Here is a 9808-nt window from a genome sequence, read left to right on the forward strand (position 1 = left end):
TTTTCCCCTTTCTTCTGAGAAACAAATGGGAGTAGCGAACTGTGACTTTATTATTCTTAAGCAAGTTGCATTGAAATTTATATGCACCTTTCCAAAAGAAGATTAATTATACATATTACAAGAAGGGTGAAAACACAGTGATGATGGGTTTCTTTGTTCCTTGCTTGACACATAATGTATCTATCAGAGCAGACCTGTCTATTCAGCAGCTCTACAATGTCAGTGAGTTATGATTGGGAGTTTCCAGCTGATCATTCCTGCTGTTGGGAAGATAATTAAAAGGTGAGAACACTTCCCTTTGAGAGTTATCCTACGGTGCCCACAGGGCTTGGCTGTAGTTGGTTTGGGGGTCTTTTTCCTTGCAAGGCCAGGGTAGGGTAGAGTAGGGAAGGTAGTCTTGCAGAGAGTTCTCAGAGTCTCGAAAAGAAAATCTCATCTTCAACCAAGATCTGGAAACTATACATATTACAGTCAAGTACTTCTTGGATTTTCTTCGATAGAGGAAAAAGGGGAAAGTAAAATAATTCTGATTTTTTAATGCCCATTAGAGTCCTGAAACTCTCATCTTTTTGCCTTAAATGTCATCCAAGGGGACCCAACTTGAAAAGGATTAGATAATCCTCTTTGTCTAATCTAAAGGAGGATTAGATCTGATCAATCTAATCTTATCGAATATAGACTTATACAGGATGCTAAGAGATAGAGACAGTCCAAAAACTTGACTCTCTCTTTCTAAATTTCCTTTTCCTTATTGAACACAATGCTAAGCAATATTCAGGCACTGCCCATGCCACTGCTGGCCCTGGACAGAAGGAGGGATTCTTCATCTGTCCAGATAATACCTCAGCCCAGAGCTGGGTGCAGCAGGGGGCCCACAGCAAGGCCTCTGAGAGTAGCCAGTGGGCTAGCGGGGAGGATGGAGCTAGTCTGACTCCCTTTTATAACTTCCCTAAGGGCAGGAAGTCTGGATCAGTGGTGTCAGACAATGGTAACTTCCTTGTTATTTAATGACTCTGTGCCTCAGTTTCCTCCTCTGTAAAATGATGATAAGAAGAAAATGTAGTTTTTAGGGATTTTGTGAGGATAAAATAAGTTAATGCTCTTAGAACAATTTCTGGGCCAGAGTGAGTACTTAATCAACACTAATAATTCATAATATTATTACCTTATTTGGATCATTGAGTAGTACATTGCTCCCTATTCTTTAATAGAACTGTTTAAAAATCAAACAACTTGATTACAAAATGAAGATGGACTTTGAATGGGAAATTTGCAGATATATAGCCTGTTGTCTGGGTTGGGAACCTCAGAGCCTTATGTACTTTGCTTAAGAAAAACACACTACTGGCCAAGTCTCTAATCTGATACACTTCCCATGAGAAGGAACACTGTTACACAGTAATGACAGTGGATCTCAAGTCCATAACGGTTTCTTCCCAAGAGACTCCTGAAACACTCATTTTATAGCAAAGACGCCTTCCAGCAAGATTGACTATAAAAAGAATTCTCTCTCTGATCACATGGAAAAAATATCCTAATTGGTTTGACAAAAATGCTTAGTTAAGGAAGGAACAGATTATGTGCTGGTTTTATTCCACAATCGTATTGTAAGTTCTTTATTTTTTAAGAATTAATTAATTATTTTATTTATTTATTTTTGACTGCGCTGGGTCTTCGTTGCTGCCCGCAGGCTTTCTCTAGTTGCCGTGAGCGGGGGCTATTCTTCGTTGCAGTACGCGGGCTTCTCCAGTTGCAGAGCATGGCCCACGGGCTTCAGTAGTTATGGCATGCAGGTTCAGTAGTTGTGGCTCGTGGGCTCCAGAGCGCAGGCTCAGTAATTGCGGTGGACGGGCTTAAGTGCTCTGCGGCATGTGGGATCCCTGGACCAGGGATCAAACCCGTGCCCCCTGCATTGGCAGGCTGATTCTTAACCACTGCACCACCAGGGAAGTCCCTGTAAGCTCTTTAAGAGAAGCGGGCTGGGACTCCTATGTTGTAGCTCATAAAGAGTTAGTACAGGACCTTAAAATGTGGTAGGCACAGTAAATGCCGACATAAGTTGACCAGTTCTTTAGAGTACAAACAGAATTTTGAGAAACTTTTGAAAAGAGATGTGGAATTCTTTTTGAAAACAGAATATTATTTTAAAAATTAGCATATGAAGAGATAAAAAGAGAAGTGCCTAGATTAGGAGGAGGAGAGGAGCCACACTCTCATGGCTCTGCCTCTCTGACATGGCCCCTTGGGGTGCCCTTAGTGCTTTGGGGGCACAATGGTAAAGCCCAGGTGATTCAAGGTGAGGTCCTGGAGCTAAGGCACCAAACGTATTGATTGCAAAGTCAGGACCATAACTCGAACTTTTAACTGTGCTTGGAAATTCCAAGCTCTCCCCCTTGCTTTCTCTGTATGACAGAAATTTCTCCTATTTTGATTTACATCTGCAACTGGGTAGAATTTAGCCGTGGGATCCTCATTTCCGGTAAGAGGAAGTTGAATGCAATACCACAATTTACCAGTAGATGTCACTATATGCCATATATTCTGTATACGGTCTCCACCTGAATTTTACTTGAATTTCTTAATTGCGGGTCTGCAGACTCCTGGGAATCCCTGAATCTATTGAAGAAGGCAGATGGGGGAGCTGGGGGGGAGGGGCGACCGGATGACCAAAGAGAGCTATGAGAATTTAAAAATCTGTTTTAATCATGATGAAAATTTTTTTTAGTTATTTGACCAGATATAAAGGCAAAACTCTTAGTTGAATTTTTTTTTTTTTAAAGGAAAAAAACAGGCACTTCCTAAACTGAACTCCTAGGATGAGAAGTAGAGTTAGTGGGGCTCTGGGGAGCCCCCACTTGCTCTTCAGTCAGCAAAGCCTTCCTCTTTGCTTCACAGAGAGGGCTTCAAATGATTAAAGAGCATGAGACTTGAGGTTGAGAGAACTGGGTTTGAATTCTAGCTCTGTGGTTAGCTGTGTGACCTTGAGTATGTTAGCTAACCTCTTCTGGCCTCTGTTTCTTCAACTGCAATATAAATTGGACAGTGGTCATACGGTGTTGTGAGGACGAAAAGTGAAAACACAAACATTACCTGTTATTATTAACTATGATTATTTCACTTGATAGAAATGTTTTTATAGCTGAAATCGTTTGAAAACTACAGACTAGTCCAAGCTTCCATTTAAAAAATGTGGGAACTGGGACTTAAGAGGCTAAGTAGTTCTCTGAGTTTCACAATTTCATAACACAATATAATTATTTATGTAAAACAGGACATGCTGGTTCTAATCTTTCCTCCCTACTCGGGGAAACTTGATATGTCACCATGTGAATTTAGAAAACTGATGAAATGCAAAACAATTCTTCACTTAATGATCTATCATGCCAAATTGTTCAGTTTATTTTTAAATTTACTTTTTATTCTATTTGTTCGGCTTACAAAAGTAATCCAGAACAAGTCTGGCAAATTGAAACAAAGGATGTGCTTAACTGATGATTCTGTTAATGCAGTCAAAACATCATTTAATAAATAAATATAAATGGTTTCATAACTTTTCAGCCACAGATTTAATGCTTTGACTCAACTGATTTGGCAGGATTTGGGTTGGGAACTTTTACATTCACTGACTAGCTGTGGAGGCTGCCAAGTGGAGGCTTTAATGAAATGGGAATTCATGGATCTGTGGCCTTATGATATTCTTTGCTTTGATAATTATTAATTGAAAGAATAATTCAAAGTGTTGTGGATCTCTTCCTCACATGTATGTAAATTTCGTTTTACCTTCCTATGGAAATCCACCTTACACTAACATTTAACTTGTTTCTCAGAATTCCTAAGATTTCAAATAGTAATTTGCGAGGAAATGCAATTTTATTATGATAGAATCCCATTGCAACTCCACGTGCTCCATAATCCAGAGTCAGAGAAACCCCTGGATCATGGAACCAAACAGTTCAAGGACTGGTATGATGAGACTCATGATGTTCTGGCTACTTTGAAGGGTGCCCATGGTATTCAGGGAGAAGCAGAGAGGCCATTAGAGTCACGGTCACTGGTCCCTTAAAAAAAAGCAACTTGGGCTTCCTCGATGTCCGCTGGGGCCGCTGCCGACAGAGGGCGCAGGCGTGGGCGCCCCGGTGAAAAGGCCGGTTTGCGCACCTGTGCAGTTCGGGCTTCAGTCCTGAGGGGCCCGATTTAACCACTATAGGCACGGGAATCACAGTGTCTAGGGGCCGCGATATTTGCGGGGGGGGGGGGGGGAGCTCATGAACATGATTTGAATTTAATTTCTTTTGAAATCAAAATAAAAAATAATTACAATGAATATACAATAATGAATTCAGCCTAGATTACATTTGTTTTTATACTGACAGTTGTGAAATATAATTTACAATTTTTTTTAACGGAACAAGGGGCCGACAAAGACCAAATTGCCTAGGGCCCACGAAAGTTGTAATGTAACCCTGAGTTATACTTCCAAATTCTGAGAGTCCTAAATTGACTGTTGGGTGAGAGGGAGAAAGTTGGAGGAGGAGAATCCCTGTCCGGAGGGCAAACACTGGCCTGGGGCCTGAGGTGGACATCGGGTGAAGAAGTCTGAGCCCATGTGGGCTCGGACTGACTGTAAAGGAGGTGGCGTGGGCGTCTACGAATTATTTTAAATGACAAAACTGGTCATACAAAGACCTTCCTGACCTCACAGCCAGGAGCTTCTAGCCTCTGACCTGCCTCCCAAATCTTCATAAATGGACCGTTTTACCCCTTGCTGTGGTCTCCAAAACGCCTTGCAATCTGTATGACATCACACATCTGGACTGGTGGGCACAGGGTGGGGAACTGGACGTTTCCTCTCATACAGGCTGGGGGTGGGGGTGCGGAGAGGAGAACAGTGCTTCAGACAAACTAGTAGCTTGAATCGACTTTTCCCTCCTCGGGCAGTGACCGTTGGAGGAGCTCTGAGGTTTCCAAGCAGGTGTCTCTACCTGGACTTCAGAGGATACAGGAGACCACCTCCCGGGTGAATTGCAAGCCTTGCTGGTTGACGCAGAGGAACTCTTGGCGGCGGGCAAGAAGGGGAGGTTCTTCTTCCAGCCTTCCCTCTCCAGCCAGTGACACTGTGCTCTGACACTCCACGCCCTACTGCCTGGCATCCTGGGGGTGGTGCCTGTACCCTCTAGGCTGCCCGATCGGGGCTGGGGCCTTCGAGGGCGTTCCCCCAGGAGGGGAGGGGAGTGGGGCAGGGTGGTAGTGGGGGAAGCTTGCTTGGCTCCTGGGTGGGGAATGCAGTGCAGATTCTGCCCACCAGGTGGCGTTGGGCAGGCGCCAGCAGCCCCTCCCATCCCGGAAAACACTGTGAGCCTCGTGGGGTGTGGAGAACGAACAGGTCCATCCATCATGTCAGGATCCCAGGACTCGGTGATGGTTATTTGACCACCACTGAGGTCACCAAGGCGGCTCTCACCCTCTGGCCTCTCCTAGGTCCGTTCACTAGGCTGGCTCTGGTGGGAGGCAGGGGGAAGTGTTACTACCACATTCATTTCTGTGTTCATTTATGGTTTCATCTTTCAGCCTTTATGGAGCCAGGCCTGGGTACACAGATGAGTAACATATGGTCCCTGCCTTCAGGCAGCTCAAAGGTGGGGAAAAAAAAGCAAATAGACCATTGGCACACAGTGACAATTGCTGGACTAGAAGTCTGCCCAGCAGGGTGGCAGGAGTTGTGAGGTGTGTGCAGGGCAGAGCAGGGCAGGCCTGGCTGGGAAGGTGAGTCTCCCAGGGCAAGCAGGAGCAAGCCAAGTGAGGAGGGAAGGGCGTGAGTGGCCCTGATGCCATAGAACACAGGGTGCTGGGGCCTGCCTACGCTGCGTAAGGCTGAGCTTAGGGGACGGGATGGGGATTGAGGAGAACTAAGCATGCAGAGAGGCAGGGCTTCAGGCTCTGCCCAAGAGCCAGTCTCCCCCTGCTAACAGTGGGGGAGTTACTGCAAGATTTCCTCAAGGTAGCGACACAGTCAGGTTTGAATTATACAAAGACTGAGTCGGGAGAGGTGAGGGCACGGGAGCCGGAGACAGGGGAGCCTGTTAGGAGGCAATTCCAAGTAGGAAACAATAAGCTAAGAGAGTAGACTAGAAGCCCCCCTCTGCCTCTCAGTCACCTCGGACCCCTCCTGCACACACCCATCCTTTTCTCCCTTTTCTGATGCCCATAATCTTTAGTCTGGTTCACAAGCCCTGGGACCATGAACTGGTCCTCAAATTGCTTCTGTTCCTCCCCCAGCAAAATGCAAATAGCCAACCTCCCAGGTGGGGCTGGGAAGGTGAGAGGGTTGGTGGGACCGCTGGTCGGGGAGCCACTCTCAGTGCAGCCCCCTGTACCATCCTAGTGCCAGGTGGACCAAGGGCCTGGGGACCTGGCATCAGCCTGTTCTGGGGGCGAGAGGAAGAGAACAGCAGACCCCAAAGTGACTGGACTCAGGTGTGCAAGCTTCCAGGAAGGGCAGGGACACCCTTGTCACTGAGGCTGCAGAGTCAGAGGCTGGGGGTGCGACTGGGGAGGGGGTTGAACAGCCAGGCACCCGCACGCCCGCATCCTTTATTCTGTGTGGCATGGAATGTGCTTAGAGCTTTAATTACCTTAATCGCCACTCAGTGCCTGCTTCTCCCTTTTTCCAAGAAGGGCTGGCCCTCTGGTCCCTGCACTTCACTGGCCCCCAGGAAGGCTCCAGAGGATGGTAGTGAATGTCAGCCCTGGGTCGTTGTTTTCCCCACTCCAGACTCATTGGGGTTGATGGGGGTGGGCATCCTGCACAAGCAGGCCCAAGAGCTCAGGGTTCAGAGCAGCCGACAGGTGGGAGGAAGGGATCCACCCTTCTCAGGGACTAGGACCCTGGACTCTGTAGTTCTGGGCCTGATCCTGCCTCTGTTCTTAGCTGCGTGGCCTTGGATAAATCTATTCGCTTTTCTAGGAATTGCTTTTCTCCTCTACACAGTGAAGGAGTTGCACAAGAAATAGAACCCTGAAGGCCCTCACATTCTGTGGAAGTGCTGAAGTATTCTCTAGGGTTCTCCCATTCACCTTTCATCATTCCCGAGGCCCCTGCCTCTGGCGCCTCGCTTCTGTGCCGATGGTTTTGAGTTATGTGAGGCCTGTGGTGTTCTGTGAGTATGTTCCACAGAATGCATTCTCCTTCCCCTTTCCGTTCCAGGCTCAGAGACCACTTTCTGTTCCCCTGTTTCCTACGGGGTGAGGTGGGTTGTCATGGTGAGGGGCTGCTCCTCCTGGCCCGCCTGGGGGGTCTGGGGCCAGAGTCACTGGGCGGTTTGCATTTGACCCCCAGGAGCTGTTAAGGAGAAGATTAAGGAATCATATAACCTGGCCGTAGCTCCAAAAGCCTGGGAAATTGATTGCCAATTCCCAGCGCCGCCCACCTCCCCCCCCAACTCCCTCCCCACCCCGCCAGGACAAATGTCCTCCTTCCCAACACCACACCTTTTCCTTGGAGCTGAGCTCAAAGCGGTGACTTTCCCTGATTTTTTCCTGATTTCAAATACAGAGTAAGATTCCAGGCTTCCCTGGTGGCGCAGTAGTTGAGAGTCCGCCTGCTGATGCAGGGGACACGGGTTCGTGCCCTGGTCCGGGAAGATCCCACATGCTGTGGAGCGGCTGGGCCCGTGAGCCATGGCCGCTGAGCCTGCGCGTCCGGAGCCTGTGCTCCGCAACGGGAGAGGCCACAGCAGTGAGAGGCCCGCGTACCGCAAAAAAAAAAAAAAAAAAAAAAAAAAAGATTCCAATCCTGTGTGGTCATTTTAAGGCCCGCGTGTGTGATGTGCTGCCAGGGATCTTCCGAGGAATATCGCTGCTGGCCTTTATCCAGCCTTGGGGGTGGGGTGGGAAGTCAGAGGTCACGGGCAGCAGGGAAGCAAGATTGGCTCAGTCGGGGAGACGCCAGCCCTATGGGGAAGACAGGAAAGGAGAGACGGGAGTTACCCCACATGTACCTGTGGTTTTCCCAAGAACAGGCCTCAGGCCTTCTCCACTACGGAACTGGCAATGTGGGGTTCAACTGGCAGCCTGGGATGGGGGACGAGCCCTCTCCTGGGAGACGGAGCCTCTGTTCTAATCCTGGCTCTGCCACTTCCCCGCTCTGCGGCCTTGGGGAAGGAACCTGACCTTTCCGGGTTTCTTTCTGTGAGACGGAGATATGACCCATGTGTGGTTGTGAGCTCAAAGTGAGACCTTGCTCCCAAACCACACACTCGACTCTTAAAGGGTCAGTTACAGAGAATAACTGAGACGATCAACGAAAACCACCCAGCGCAGGATCTGGGATGTGGCAGCTGCTCAACAAATGTTAATTCCCTCCCATGTGACTCAAATTTCAAACACAGCTTATTCCCAACTCCCCTCAGTTCCCTCCTCCTCCCCCACCCATGACCTCATACTCGCCCCTTCTGTACTTCCCAGCTGCCCAGCCCAGACATTGGAGTCATTCTTTCCTCCTGCCCTGTTTCCCCTGGGTTCCCAAGTCCCATCTGCTCTGCCTCTAGCTCAGATTGGTCCTTCTCAGCATCAGCGCTAACACCACCTCAACCCTGGTGGTCACAACCTCTCCTCTGGGTTAGGGCAAAGCCTTCCAGCAGAGCTCCCTGACTCCATTCCCTCCCAGGCTGCAATCCATCTTCCACGCGATCTGATTAAAGTACAAAGCGAGCATGTCACGCCTACCTCGACAGCCCCCTCACCTTTGGGATAATACACGAGCACACTAGCCCTGCATCCAAAGGTCCCGCGTCAGGCTTGTCCGTTTCCCATAAGGGCTCTCATGCCTGGAGTCTTGGCACGCGCTGTTACTCCTGCCTAGCACATTTCCTTTCTCTGCTTCTCATGATTAACCCTTATTTGTCCTTTAAGGCACAGCTCAAGTGTCCCCTCCTTCAGAGAGACTTTTGCGACTTATTCCTTCCCCGTAGCTTGGGTTAGGACCTGCACCTCCAAGCTGTTATGGCATTTGGAGCCGAAAGTAACTGCTCGTCACAGAGCACTGAAATTGTCTCATTTGCCGTCTTTTCCTACTAGACTGTAAGCTCCATGAGTGAAAGTTCTGTTCGTATTCATTAGGTATTAAATACATATTTACCAGGAGCCTAACTTGGTAAGCCGGAAACAGAGTTAGGCACTCGAGATGCAAAGGTGAGGGGAAAATGGGCACCAGCTGTGCAGTCATGGAAATTAGAGTCTATGTTAACTGAAGAATCGTGCTATGATGGAGAGAAACACTACACTATGAGAGCTCCTAGGAGGTTTCCGTGTTAGTCAGGGTTCTCCGAGAAGCAGAACCAATAGGATGGATAGACAGATGAGAGATAGATAAATGATAGAGATATAGGTGATTTTTAAAAATTTTCTTTTTTAATTGAAGTATAGTTGATTTACAATATTGTGTTAGTTTTTGGTGTACAGCAAAGTGATTCAGTTTTATATATATATATATATAAAATACATATATTAAAGATCCTTTTCCATTATAGGTTATTACAAGATAATGAATATAGCTCCCTGTGCTGTAGGACCTTGTTGTTTGACTATTTTATATATAGTATGGGACTTTCCTGGTGGTCCAGTGGCTAAGACTTCACGCTCCCACTACAGGGGGCCCAGGTTCGATCCCTCGTCAGGGAACTAGCTCCCACATGCCTCAACTAAGAGTTCGCCTGCTGCAACTAAAGATCCCGCATGCTGCAACGAAGATCCCGCACCTGGCAACAAAGGTCTGCGTTCTGCAACTAAGACCCGTGCAGCCAAATAGATA

Source organism: Tursiops truncatus, chromosome 1 (genome assembly GCF_011762595.2).
Source record: "Tursiops truncatus isolate mTurTru1 chromosome 1, mTurTru1.mat.Y, whole genome shotgun sequence".
In the NCBI taxonomy this organism is placed as follows: domain Eukaryota; kingdom Metazoa; phylum Chordata; class Mammalia; order Artiodactyla; family Delphinidae; genus Tursiops; species Tursiops truncatus.